General features: G+C 51.5%; 1 protein-coding gene across 5 annotated transcripts in view; it reads left to right on the top strand.

Moving 5' to 3' along the window:
• SIK3 (SIK family kinase 3) overlaps nucleotides 1-14,048 on the top strand; it is a 73,390-nt gene that overhangs the window by 749 nt on the left and 58,593 nt on the right. The window lies entirely within an intron of this gene.

Genomic DNA, 14,048 nt, shown 5'->3' with positions numbered 1-14,048 from the left:
ATGGGAGCGGGGCAGCGCCGGGAAGGCAGCGGGCAGGCCGTGGGCACAGCCCCGCTCGGGGCTCCCGGGAGGCGCCGCGGGGGCTGCCCGGGGGTGTCCCCGGTCAGTTTCCCGGTGACATTGTGTGGAAACACGAGGGGAAAGTGACCGTGGCGCGGGTTTGCGGGAGCTCCGGCTCTGCACCCGGGGAACAAAGTGAGAGTCATTGCAGGGGCTGCTTAAAAATCGCTTATTGCACCTCCTGGACAGTTCTTTTCGGGGCTGGGCTGTATCTGCCTGCCCTGGTGGCTCCTTCTGTGCCTCCAAGTGCTCGATGCCACAATTTAACCTGCACTTCAGCTGTTCTGTGCTGTTGTTCTCCCCCTGATAAACCTGAACCTCGCTGATAGAAACAGGGTGATGGGTTCAGGCGCTTGGAGCGCACTGATCCCCCTGAGTGGACATCACTCCTGAAAAAGCAGTGATCCAACTCCAAGTTGTTTTCCTGTTCCTGTTTCCAGCCTCCCTCGTTGGGTCAAGGTTTCTTTTCAATGGTGCTGACTCTGAAGTTTGCAAAAATACCAAAGCAGAGACCATGTTTTGCATGGGAATAGTTGATTTTGTCTGAAGAATGCACTAAAGTTTTGTCTGGGAATCGTGTCCCACATTGGCAGGGCCAAGGCTGGATTTCGCAGGTTGTTTGTGGGTGATGGAAGAGGATGCTAAGCTTGGAAAACTTGTGCTTTGCTTAACAGCAGTGTACACTCATTCCTGCTGCCCCGGGGTGACCGAGGGCGGGTTGTGGGCCTTGGGAAGCAGCACAGCTCCTTTCTGGTGGGTTGGTGAGGTGCTGGTGGGCTCTGGAGTGTGTGGTGGGTTGGGGTGTGACACATTCCCCTGCACTGAGGAGATCCTGTCCCTGTCCCTCTGAGCTCCGAGGGCTCCCCGAGCCCGGGGAAATACCTGTGCTGGAACAACTGCCATCTGTTCCACTGAGCTGGGAGAGCTTGGAGCTGAAACTTGACCTGGAAGCTTTCTCAACTCTGAGGTCGGGTTTCCTTTCAAATCCCAGCCTGTGGAGAGGAGTGCGAGCGAGTGGATTGGATTCTGCCTGCAAACCCAGAGCACTGTGGGTTCAGTACTTTTCCTTCGTTGACAGGACTGTTGCTGTTGGCTCTGGGAAAGGAGTAGGAAAGGAGAGAGGAGCTGCTTGGTTCAGGCTCTGGGATTCAGGAGGTTAGAGGGGAGGTGTCAGAAATGTGTTGGAAAGGACGAATCCGTATGGGAAGGCATTTTTGACTGGCAACAGGAATACAAAATAATGCTACTGCGAGCTTGTCTTCATCACAGTTACACTTTTGACACTTAATGGAAAGAACTTGGAAGCAAGCAAAACCTTGGCAAAACGGTCCCATTTAGGGATCTGAAAGAATTCTTTGATCACAGAACGCAAATGCAGCCCCGTTGCTGTGTGTGCTGGCAGCCCCTTCCTGAGGTGATCCCTCTCTCCCAGTAGTGGCTGCGTAGGAGAACCGGGCAGTTCAAATATAGCCACCAAATCCCTGCACAAACTTGACCCCGTGTCACATTCTCTTAGAGAAAAGCTGGTTTGCTCGTCACGGCCCCTCCTTGGGAACCGCGCTCGTCCGGTGTCTCAGAAGGAATTCCACTGTGCATGTCTGTGTGAGCTTGGAAATAGATTGTACCCTGTGTTTTTGGGCCTCTTCCAGGGGGTGAAATTAATGACGGTGTAGGCTGGTGTCCATTGCTGAGCCTGGAATTAAAGGTGGTCTATTGATGAGGTGTCGGAGTCTGTTTTCCTTTCTGATGGACATTTACCAGGTCAAGTGGACTTTGACATGACAGTTGGAGATAACAGCCTCAGCATTCCTGGCTTGTGTCCCCTTTTCCCTTAAAAGAGAAGCAAGGGAGTAGTTCAGTGCCTGGTCTGATATTAAAGGGCTGGGATTTTCCTGGCCCTTTGGAAGTTGAGCACCGCGTTTATTTAGGGAGAGGAGGGGAGCGTGAGCTGTGTGTGCCTGGCCCTGCTGGGCTGGCACATTCTGCTGACACCCAACGTTGCAGTTTACATAGAACTGCATTTCAGGAGCTGAATGTGGGTCAGCAGTGCTGGGGACACTGAGGAAAGGGAATGTTAATCATCCCAAAGGGCAGGAGGCCTGTATTCATAATTGTCTCTGCTGGAGCTGATGGAATAGAAGGGAACAGTCGGCAATTTACGTATTAACCAAGGCAGCAATTTACATTCAGTCCCTGCCCATGCAAAGTTGGACTCTTGTGCTCTGTCAGAGCTGCTCCGGTGGCTGGGCAGGAGCTGGAGGTGCTGCTCTGACCGGGATGAATTGGGCACCTGCAGGATATCTTGCTGCATGCTCCCTCCTGTCCCCCTCGCCTTTGTCTCTTCTCATCTTTCACAAGAAACCCTTTCTTGCTTCTGTGCTAAAAATCTTCTGAGTGACCCGCTGAATGAATTGTTTTCCACAGAATTTCCATTTATAAATCATCCAAGTGACTTCATTAGAATTCCAGCTCTGTTCAGGCGCTGGGGTTGTTTTTAATGCCACATTTTTTCATAAGGGCTGGCCAGGGAATGTTCACAGAGAGGACTTCATGAGTGCACCGTGGAGCACAGATGGTGCTCTTTGGATGCTCCGTTTCAGCCTTCAGGAGCTGCTGGGGATGAGGAGGGAGGAGAGGGATCACTGTGGCTGCTGGGCAGTGTTGAGAGCTCCCTGCTGTCCTTGTTCCTTCCCTTGCACCATCTCGGAGACAGGAGACCCAGCTGGAGTGTGGAGTGCTGTGTTCCTGCCGTGGTTGCACTGCACTCATGGGGTGTTTTGTTGGGAGATGAGGAGTCATTTTCACCCCCATCTTTCTCGTGGAGATTGGAATTGGGATTGGATTCCTGGGAGAACACAGTTCCCTCCCAAGTGCCGTGGTCTTCCCGCTGGGCTACCTTAGCTTCTTCCAGGCTGCTTGTCCACTTTTGAGTTATCTTCAATAATAGCTGGTAGGGAGCAAAGCTCAGAGCAAGTTTCACTGGCTGTGTGTGGTGGGATCCTGTTAAAGGGGGTACCTGGAGTTGTTTTAGTGGATAGTAACCCAAATCTGTGATGCTTTAATCCTCGGCAGAACACAGCCCTGCTCTCAGCACAGGAGCACTGGAGAAAGGCTGGAATCAAGCTGATTTTTTTTCATATGTTTTTAAGGAGCTAAGCCTTTCCTGGAGAATGGGAGGCAGCTCTGCTCTAACTTGGAGGGGATGTTCCCTTCCACGAGACAACCAGCTTAGTTTCTGTGGTTTGTCCTTGGGTGAGTTGGAGTCATCAGCAGAACACATTTTGCACCGGAGTTCTTGGAGGTGGGCACTGTGGCACTTAAACCCAGGATAAAAATTGGGCTGGTAGACTTCACGGATCATTGGGTTTGGCTTGGCACACTCTGGGGGCCCAACGAGAACCTGCCTGGATTTCTCTCCTCACGTGCAGAGCGTGCTCAGCCCAGTGGGTGGAAAAGCCTCGGTGGCTGCCGTGTCCTGCTCCTCCCGATCCCCGGCGTGTGGCACGAGGCACGTGGCTCTGGGATGACTGTGGATTGCTCCCTCCAGCAGCGTGCCCGTGTGATAAGCCCCGTGCCGTGACTCATCATCCTCGTGTCAAGTGGGATTGTTCAATGCCGGTGCCGCGCGTTTCGCAATGACCTGTGCGAGGGCCTCGCCTGGTCACCTTCCTGTGATCATTTTCCTTTTCTTTTGCAGCGTTTGTTGGTGCTTCGCCCGTCCTGGTAGTTATTTCTCGTGGCCATGAGGAAAGCTGATGGCTGTGGATGGCTAATTCCGCAGGCAGCATTATCCTGCTGCTCACAGGGCCTTTGTTCTCCTTGCCTGTGTGCTGCAGGAGAGTGGTATTTTAGTTCTCCTTTGGTGGGGGGATTTAGTAAAAGCCTAAAAGCTAGAAAGGAACTTCGGCTAAGCAGAGTTGCCACAGTGGGGATAAGAGGGAGTATTTCCTGAAACCTCACAGAGGCACTGCCTTTATCAACTGTGGGTTGAAGTACTGACATTTTATGTTTCATTACAGCATTTCTCTTGCTGTAGCAAATAACGTTTGATTACCAAGAGATTATTGCCAGAGCATGATTGAGTTGGAGACCAGGCTGCTTCTCAGGGAGTGCCAACAGGTATAAATGGGGCCAGGACAGCCAGGTCACTGTGGGCAGGGTGAACTAGTGGACCTGTGGCACCTGCCCTGAGCCTATTTGGGCGGGAAGAATAGTCTGAAAGAGCCAGGATAATTAATACCTGCTTCTCAGCTGTGTGGTTATTAGCTTAATTGGAGGATGAGGAGGGTACATCTTTTGTACCTCTTCAACCTGGCTGCTTCCCACCTCCTGTCCAGTGTCCCTTCCTCCCAAAGTTTGCTGGGCAGGAGCTTTGGAGCTGCTACAGCAGGAGAGAAGGTGAAGCAAACCCTGATCAACAAGATGGTGGCATCTTTGGGCAGGTACAGAAACTGCCCCTGTGAGGAAAAGCCATTGCCACTGACAGGAGCGGGAAGAGGAACGGCTGCGACACAAACAGGGGTCGGTGTCTCTTTTCCTGGAGGGTCTCACAGAGGTTTTGTGAATGCTGCAGAGGCCTAACGAGGGTTTCTAGAAGCTGTCTCCTCATTTGTGTTTGAAGGAGGAATTACGTGAGAGGGAAATAAGGAAATGGCAGTGTGTTGCTGGGAGACTGGGCTCCTTGGGTATTAGACATTTTCACAGGGAAGCAGCACTAAGCTCCTTTTTCCTCTCGCTGGCTCTTGTATCAGCCTTGTGCAATGGCTGTGGCAATGTGCTGCCCCAGCAGCTTGCCCCTTCTTGCTCTCATCAACACGATTGCATAACAACTGTGTGTTTTCCCCATGAAAGGAAAGCTTTGGGAAGTTGCTCCAGCATTGCCAGCAGAGTAGAATTCACCGTTTGTGGTGGAAGTTCTCCCTGGCTGAAGAGATTCTCATGAGAATTGTGAGCATGGTGGGTCCCGCCGTCGTCAGTGCCACCATCAACTGCACAGCAAGTTGTTGCTTTCAGCTGAACATACACGAGCAAGGGTTAAACTGGCTCCAGTGTCTCCTTTTGGAGCTTGCAGGGTTTAAATAGAGCAATTTGGAGATTCTCTAGTTAAACCATTGTATCCATTTAGTGCAGCCAAGGCCTTTCTGCTGCTCCCAGTCCAGGGGTTTAATATGCTGTGTTAACACTTAGATGAAGAAACCACTGAAGGCTGATTCATTATTAGTCATTATGTGTCTTTTTCTAGTAGTTCTGACCCCAAGTCTCTCTAGTCGAGGCTAAACCTTGCCCTCTCTGCTAAATGGCCATCAAAGGGGCTTCATAAAAAGGGAATTATGTGGCTTCAGCCAAGTTTCAAAGTAGTCGAATCATGCTAACCCACACAAACAAACTCCCACGGCCAGTGGAACTGACACGTTGAGCCCAAAAATAGCCCAGTGTGTGTGGGGGGAGCTGAGCTGAGCTCTGCTCCGCACGTCAGAGGATGGGCAGGAGATCCTGGAGCAGCCCCAGCACCCAGCTGGATCCCATCGTACCTCACCGGGTGTTACCTTGAGGTGTTTGGTTCTTGCAGAGCCCGTGTCCTGGTCACAGTGAAATGTTGCTGTTGCCTCTGGTTATCCTCTGCATCCAGTCTTGGGAGCAGTCTCCAGCCAGCTGGAGTTTGGGAGTGGGGTTCTCATAGCATGGAAGAACTGTAGCAAAGAGCTGGTCCTTTGTAGTACAGGTTTGTTAGGAGTGACTCCAGCATCCCTCCGTGCGACATGCAGGACTTTACTGTGAGGAGGTGGGCACAAACCTGCAGTTTGTGGCCTTGGTAGCTTTGATTGTTGATACAACTTGATGGCAGGAGTGCAGAAGCTCTTCCTGAAAGTCCTTTGGCCATCAAAGGTTTGAAAAGAATGTATAAATACGAGTGTTGGCTCGTGCCCTTCAGCTGGAGTGTGAGCAGGAGTGGCTCCGGTGTGGGCAGGGTTGGTGGTGGCTGTCAGAGGTGAACATGGCACTGGGAAAGCTCCCCACGGGAGTCAGGAGCTGGAGTTCCCAAGAATCTGTGTGAAGGAGCTGGCGAGTAACGTGGGGATGTGGCTGCAGGAACAAAATGTGCCCTGGCGTGGTGGAAGGTGCAGCTGCAACGGGATGTGGCTCACCTGGCTTGGGATGGGAGTGCTGGGGTCAGCTTGTCCAGAGGGTGATTCAGCACAGCCTGAAGGAGCTCAGCTGAGCCACAGAGAGAATCTGGCCAGGGACTGGAGTGGGAGCCTGAGCAGCCTCCTAAGTCCTGCCTGGGCCATCTAACCAGGCCCTGCTCACAGGAGCAATCTGCGTGCATTGTGTTATCACCTTGATTTGCAGATGGATGAGGTGACTGGCCTGAATTTGAGTGTTGTGCAATGCAGGAGGTGACTTATTGACAGCCCAGTTGGGTGTTTTCATTGTAGTTCAGCTTTTCCCCGACGTTTCCCACTTTCCTGTATGGTTTGGCAGTCACAGGCTCTGCCTTCAGCTCCTTAAAGCGTCTCATGCAGTTATAGTGCATTAATTATCGAGTTTTGAAGATGCTTTAGAAGAAAAGGAGTCTGTGGGGTATCAGCAGGCGACTGTGGGCCCAGAGCTGGAGGCCGGAGTGGTTTGACAGGGAGCCAGGCCCAGGACGACTGTCAGAGCTCCATTAGCCGAGCGCACGCCTCGGCACTGCTGGGAATACAGAGAATGTGGGGCCGCGGCAGCAGATTAAAGTGTTTCAATTAAAGTCTGGATTTGGAGGCTGCGTGCGTCTGCTGCCTTTCAGCAAGCAGATGGATGTTTCTCGTCTCCTTCCAATAACTTTTAAAATGTGGTTGGTCCTATTGGAAGGAGTTTTGAGTGACAGGGACGCGGCGAGGTGTTTTCAGGGCTGGGGAAGTGCATGTGGATTTCTGCAGCAGACGGGGAGACACATTTTTTCCAGGTTTTTCCTTACCTAAACAAGGCTCTCTCAGCTTGTTCTGGCTCTTTGGCTGACTTGGGCTTTCAGCTGTGTCTTTTCTTGGATAACCTCTGCCCGTGCAGGGAGTGTTATGTGCAGGAACATGTATGGAACGTGTATGGAAGATAGCAGGGCGTGTGACAGACCCACGGCCATCACACTTCGGGCACAAGGCATTTTTTTTAAGGCTCTGGAATCTGCTGTCGTGTAGCCTGAAGTCCTTCTGAATTTTTTGCCTGCGTTCAGGCTCATCAGGTGCTTCCAGGTGTGTTTCTGGCCCCTCTCAGGGGAGGGTATCTTTGGAGCCCCGAGGCTTCTTGCTGCTGGGCAAAGGCAGCTGGATTGAAGCTGATGCCTGAAAACTAATTGTAGCATTTCACAACATGAAGTGTTTTTAATGGAAGGAGTAAGTTGACAAGCTGTATGTCATTGTGTGTGAAGTGTGATCAGATAACACTCTGAATTGCAGCAGTGATCCTAATTGGGGCTGGTTCCTGTCTGGGATGGAAGGAAACAGTCTGTTCAGGTGTCGTGCTGCCCTTGCAGGAGTCTAGAGCAGTGCTGATGCACAGATTTACCCTTGCCAGGTTGGCATAGCTGGTTAGGTCTTCTGGAATATAGACTGCATGACAATGGCAGTGAAGAAATTAGGTGAAAGAATGCCTGGTGTCATGTGTGGCTGAATCCTTACGAAGGTGTTTGTCCGTGCTTCCCTTCAGCTGAAACAGTCAGTGCTAGAGGAAAGCATTTGCTCTCTGGCAGCGTGGCCGCGTCTCTGCGCGCCCCAAATCTGAGTTTAAGCTCATAGCACTGGCAGCCACCGAAGATGAAAAGCATTAGTCTTGGTACTTAGTCTTTCCTCTCTAGATGTGCTTGTAGGAAATCCTTGGGCTGTAATCTTGCAAGTGGCTCTGTCAAGGTTATCAGCCTGGCTGGAGTGCCGCTGACGGGCGGGCTCCGGGCAGCCTGTGCTGCCTGCTCGCCGCTGCCGGGAATTGTCCCGGCCTCGGACAGGGAAAGGGTCATGTGCTGTGTGATTTATGGCAGGTTTTCTCATTCCCAGGTGGCAGCAGACAATGGTGCTCTTCTGCGGGAAGCTCCTGTTGCAGTTGTGTCTTCTTCACCCTGAGGCTGGAACAGCTGTAGCTGCTTTCAGCGGTTTTGGAGGTCGTAGGGCTCCCCCTGCTCCCCCCACCAAACTGATTACGATACAGTTTAGCTTGTAGTCAATTTTTTTGCACATGTAAATGTCCCATTAACCAAACTGCATCGTCCCCAGCAGCCATGAGGGAGCATGTTCTCAGCTGTACAAAGCCCATCTATGTTCTCGCATCTCCGGCGCTCTGACACAGTGAGGGGGTTGTCAGTCGTACAGCAACTGTTTGTTTTCAAGCACAATCTCATTGGAAACCAATAAAAATCATTCTGATTCATTCTCTGTATAAGGATTCTAATACTTGGCTTCCACAGAGGTTGTTTTTCCCCTGAGCTGCTCTGGGAAGTGTAAGATAAAAAAAAAACCAACAAAGATTTTTCCTTTCTGTTGGTTAATTCAGCTGGTTTGTGTTAGAAACAAAGTGCAGAGCTGGTGGAGAAGGAAATCACAGTCGCTCCCTCCCCGCTTGCTGCAGCGTGGGTGTCGTGTGCCCACTGCCCTGGCAGAGCTGAGGTGCACGGGGAAACCTGTGCTTAGTCAGAACAAAATATTCATGTGTTTTTTCATCCAAGTTGAGACTCCCATTACATGGTAAAATGACAAGCTGAAGGCTGACTATAGGTATTTTCCCACTCAGTGGGAGCTTGTGCAGTTTCTGAGTCATTTGCTGACAGTGTGGGCCTTAGTCTCTGCTTTGCCTCGTGTGTGTGTGTGTGCTGCTGGTCCCAGTTTGGTTCCACAGACACAACTGGATCCTTGTTTTCACTCACCATTGACACAGTCGGGTATGAAGTAAGTTCCTTCATGTGAGCTCAAAGGAAAATGTAGTGGTTCAGGGACTGCAGTCTGGGATTTGAAACCATACCACCTTTTTTTAAAGGTAAGGGTGGGATGCAGCCCCTAATTATGAGGGTCACTGAATTGTTGAGTTCCTTTCTGAATGATGATCAAATCACTTGTAGGGCTTAACTTAAAAGGCAGATGGGTTTAGGATGCAAGATAAACTCTTTGGAAGCGTGTCAAATTTTGCATGTCCTGAGACAACATGAAGGGAGCACCTAACCCTGATCTAGATGAGGTTTTATATAAGAGGTGTAACTAAAGTTGCCTTGAAAAGTGCTGTTGGCAGACTAACCAGCACGTGACCGAACAGTTTGTGGGGGGGTGTTGGGGTTCCTTGTTGCTCTCTGATAGCAACAAGGTGCAAAGCATCAGTTGCTTTAGTGCAGCAGGAAATTAGTGGGAAAACTAAACATGTCAGAGCTTTCACCATGGCAACAAAGCCCTGCTCGCAGCACGGCGAGACAAAAGCAGGTCAGGTCTGTGTGGAGCAAGGTGGGAGCCTTCTCCAGGCTGAGAGTCTCCAAACCTGCCCTTTTCCTGGGCAAGAGAGCGTGATGTAAAGGGCTGGTAAGGTGACAGTGAACTTCAGGATTTGGAGTTGGGGATTAGAAGTGGGTTCTGCCCATCTCATGCTTGTGTCAGCAGAGCATCTGACTTGGGATGTGGTCACTACCCCAAGGCTGCCAGAGCTCAAGGAGTGTTTGGACAACACCTCCAGGCACATGGTGGGATTCTTAGGGCTGTCCTGTGCAGGGCCAGGAGTTGGACTTGGATGATCCTTGTGGGTCCCTTGCAACTCAGGATAGTGTTTGATTCTATGATTTTATGCTTTGGGAAGGCCACAGTGGATGGGAATGGGAATGTTTTATAAATGCCAAACAGTCATTCAGATTGTTTCCCTTTCCCTGAAACTGTTTGTAAATAACAGAGAGGTTGTATGTGACAGTGCCCAACGTAATTGCTTAATTCTTGGACTCTTTCTCTTGGATTTGTGAACATCCCACGGATTGCATGAGCACCAGATCACGTTCTGATGGCACACCACGAGTCTGCTCATCCATCTTCTCATTCTGTGTGTTCCAGCATTTTGAGCCCTTCAATGAGGTCACCAGGACAGGGGTTGAGCAGCACTGGCATCAGTGACACATGGAAGAGCCGTCTCTGCTTCTGTCCCCCCGACAGTGTCTCTCAACACACGTGGTTTGGCCATCCCCAGGCAGGCCCCAGGCCACGGTGGAACACACAGCAGCGGGCTCTGAGCAATGCTCCCACGGTGCTGCCACTCAGGAGTTGTTTTCCCCATAATTGAGCGGGATATTAAAAGGTTTATGGTTTACAGTTACAGGCGTTGCTCTGGCCGGAGGAGCGTCGAAATCGATACGGCAATTACTGCCGGGCTCGTCACGGGTTGTGACTCTCACATGCTTGGGGAGACAAAAGTGGAAGTGGCTGGAGGAGTGCCACCAGCAGGGTGGCCACAGGTCTGCCTCTGAGCCAGGGACAGGGTGCTGGGCAGCATTCCTGAGCCAGGGGAGGGGTGCTGGGCAGGTGTCCTGCACCCGCCTGCCATGAGCCCCTCGGAGGCACACAAAGAACTTGCAACCGGGCTGTCAGCTTTGCAGAAAACAACTACTAAAAGGGGGGAAAAAAAGCAACCTTAGAAGTGCTCTGAGAGCAAGAATATTTTATACAATTTGCTTATTCTTGCTGTCTTCTCTTTGGATTCGTCCTCGAGGCCACGGCTGAACTGGAGGAGGGAAACGGCAGCAGTGACCAGGCCTGGGTGGCCCTGGTCGGGAAGCACTGCTTCCTGCCGGATTTGCATCCCAAGCCCTAAGTCAGCACTTCGGGGCTGTGTGTGGTAGGGTGCCCTGGCTTGTTGGAGTGAGTCATCATTCAAATAGTCACCAGAGCAAACGTGCTTGTCCAAACAAGAGCAGCTCTGCAGAGGCACCCCGGCTGCTCCGAAGCAGTTACGTGTCTGAGGTGAACGGCAAAACGCTTCTTGTTTTACCACCTGCAGGTCTCCAGAGTCCCAAACCGTGCACAGTAGTCGGTGTGGTAGCACCGCCCTCCCTGCTGCCTGGAACAAAGCTTGCTTCCTGTCCTCCGAGGTCAGATCCTATCGAGTTGGAGGGAGCAGTGGTTTGGGCTGAGCAGATGTTTTCCTCGCTGGGTCCCAGAACAAAGGCTGCTCTGCAGTGTCTCCGCTGGTGCCTCCTCCTCCTTGCAGGTGGAAACCTCAGCTGTGCATCTGAGTTTAGTGGTGAGATTCAGTGCTAGGATGGATGCTCCAGTGGTTGGTTAGAATAGGAATATCCACTCTCAATTAAAATGGTGATTAAGATAGCTTTTTATTTTTTGCCAGGCTCCTTTTCCTTATCTTAATTGTGTTTTAAGATATTGAAGGCAGTTCCAGTCTTCTGTTTGTTTTGATCCTTTGTTTTCAGCAGGCTTTGCACAGGAGAGGCTGCAAGTGGCTCTGCAAGAGTGACAGTGTCACAGGAGGGTGGTTTGAGATTTCAGAGTCCTCCTATCTCAGGGCTGGAGTAAGAGGTGTTTGTGATGTGTGACTTGAGTGAGTCACCTCCAGTCAGAGGCAGCTGTCAGCCACAGCGACCTGCCCACGGTCTGACCCGTGTGCACTACACCTGGCTGGGGTTATCCCGAGCAGGGCACCTCCAGCAGGGGCCTGGCTGGGGCTCCAGCCTTCCTGTCACATGGGAAACCATTACACCTACATGGGAAAAGCACTGTCACCTCAGCTGTGGCCTCCCTCCTGCCACGCTCCCACCCTGCCAGCTTTTGGGAGGATTCCTCTCCCGGCTGCCCTCCTGCCTGAGGAGCACTGCTTTGGTTCTCTGGCTGTTTGTGTTGAGTGAGCGTTAAGAAGCCGCCCGGCCTCTGGCCCCACTGCTGGGCAGAGAGTGTTGTGACACTGTTCTGGTGACACTGTTTTGGCTCTGGATAACGTTTCTCTTCGTGATGGCCCCTCTGTCCTTGGGCGTGCTGTGGTTGTGTCTCTGGCTGTCGGTGTGGTCACCTCGGCAGGCGCAGGGCAGACACAGCACCAGGGCAGGTGCAGCCCAAGCACGGGGCTGATGTGCCTCGTTGGGTCTGTCTGGGTGGTTACGTGGCTGATGGAAGAGTTACAGAGCTGGTGAGGCTGGGAAGGGAATTGTGCCCTGTTCCAACACAGAGGTGCAAATCAGCTCCTGCTGGCGTGGTCCTGCTGCTCTGGCCCTGGAGCATCCACTGAGGGTGACAACACCGGGCTGGCGACGTGGGAATCCTTCCATGGAGTTCATTTTCCTCACTGTTGGCAAACTGTGAGCCAAATGTGTGCACAGTTTAGAGCAACAACTTCCTATTGACAGTGCTTTCAGAAGAGCTGTTGTTTATAAAGTGAGGGATTTCCAGCTTTGTTTTTCTCTCTCCAGTGAAGAGTAAACTCTGGAAACTGAATGTTTCATTTTCTGACTGCTTGATAATAGCTGTTGGATTCTTCTGCTGTTGGTGAAACCCACAGGCTGACGGGAAGGCTGAGTTCTGTATTTTGAATGTTTCTAGACCTATATGCAGTGTAAGACCTCTGAGGATGGGTGGAATACGGGTGACAAAAGGTGTGTGAACAGGAAACACAGATCTCCAGCTGAACGTTACACCTTGGCTCTGTGATAGTGGTGGTAGTGGGAAGGTCTTGACACAGGCTCTGTGTTCTAGCTGGAGGAGAAATTGAGGTGATATGAGAACAAGAGGAAAAAAGGAAGGAAAATAGGTGTATCCTTGCTGTTTGGTCTGTGTTTGTATGGCATGGACAGTGTGAGCAGTGCTGTGCTGCTTTCCTCTGTGCTTGGACTCACTGCTCAGGTTCTTAATCCTGCTGCAAAAAGCTTTTTGGGGAATGAAGGAATTGGGATCCGTTCTCGCTGATGTGTGCAAAGTACCTTTTCATGGCACTGCCCAGCCAGTTCCATCGGGGTGAGCAGCAGCGAGTGTCTCTCCTCGCACGTTGGGCTTCGCTCCAGAGTGTTCCATCTCACGCACACGTATGACAATGTTGTAAAAACATAAATCCCTAAGCCTCTCCTGGTGATATTACTGTCATTACTCTGCTAGTAGTTTTCAGAAGTTAGGGTTTAAGTGGTTCCCTGATTCTGTCCTCTCCTGCGATATGTCTGAAACCGCCCCTGGAATTAGTGCCAAACACAGTGGTTGGAAGTCAGGTTGAGCGACGCCTTCGGCAACCAGCTCGAGATCAGCAGGAGCAGATACAAGATACTCGGTTGCTGTTCAAGCTGATAGTGCCAGGGAAATATTTAGCACATAGGTGACACTTCTAATCTTTAAAGCACTTCATAAACATTGGCTAATCCCACAGTGCAGTTCTTGGTTGGCAACCTATCTGTCTTCCCTGGAGAGAACAAACGGCTGGAGGACTCTGGGAAGCTGCAGTACAAGGCTGTGATAGAGCTTGAATTTCAATTGGATGTTTTTTTAAAGTATAATACAAGCTACAAGATTCGCTGCTTCTGTGACCTGAAGCACCTGAGCTGCGTGCACTTCACCCATACCTGGAGTGGGGATTCCCTGATGGGGCACTGGACTGAGCTGTGCAGCGAGGGAGGTTCAGGAGAGGTATTTTTAATTCCGTGGGCACAGTTGTCCTCTGCTCTTTGGTAGCTCATCCTCTGCCTTCCCGAGGGCCCCCAGCTTGGCTCTGGGGCCTTTCCAGCTGGCTGTGGACAGCACATCTGTCCCCTTGAGCACACCTTGGGGCCTGGCTGGGCAGCTGCACGAGGTGCTGTGTGAGCACCAGCCGTGCAGGAGAGTCACGAGCAGTCGGAGTGGGAGTCCTCAAAAGCAAACTGTGGCAAAACGCTGTTGTACAGCTGTGGTTTGCTGTGAGGAGAAAAGCAGAATGACTTCTGCTCTTCAAGAGCTTGACCCTTCCCTTCAGCACCCTGCTCTCATGGGGAGAGCAAATCCACAGGCAGGGAAGGTGAGTGCCTCTGTGGGGTTCAT

This window comes from Neopelma chrysocephalum, unplaced genomic scaffold (genome assembly GCF_003984885.1).
Source record: "Neopelma chrysocephalum unplaced genomic scaffold, ASM398488v2 Primary Assembly neopelma1_138, whole genome shotgun sequence".
Classification (NCBI taxonomy): Eukaryota; Metazoa; Chordata; class Aves; order Passeriformes; family Pipridae; genus Neopelma; species Neopelma chrysocephalum.
This window is presented reverse-complemented; position numbering and strand designations above follow the sequence as displayed.